The sequence below is a fragment of the Penaeus monodon genome, chromosome 15 (genome assembly GCF_015228065.2).
Source record: "Penaeus monodon isolate SGIC_2016 chromosome 15, NSTDA_Pmon_1, whole genome shotgun sequence".
Classification (NCBI taxonomy): Eukaryota; Metazoa; Arthropoda; class Malacostraca; order Decapoda; family Penaeidae; genus Penaeus; species Penaeus monodon.
In genome coordinates this window covers 36,641,952-36,642,202 of record NC_051400.1, presented here as the reverse complement: position 1 = coordinate 36,642,202, position 251 = coordinate 36,641,952, and positions in this window count along the sequence as shown.

The window sequence follows — 251 nt, the reverse complement described above, 5'->3', positions numbered from 1 at the left end:
CGGTTTATCCCCGAGTATGTGACATAACAATTTTCAGAATCCGCTGGTTTCCTGCGAGCTTTAGAAAAACACCGGCGTATTGACACTAAACACAGCTTTTGTAAGATCCAAACGCTCTGATTTGAAGTGGGGGGGGGGAGGAGGGGGTAGATTGAGGGGGGAATAATAGGGGGGTCATGCCACTTAGCCTCCCCCCCCCTCCCTACCCTAACCCCGGTCCCCTTGTGTACACATATACAGTCGTTATTCTC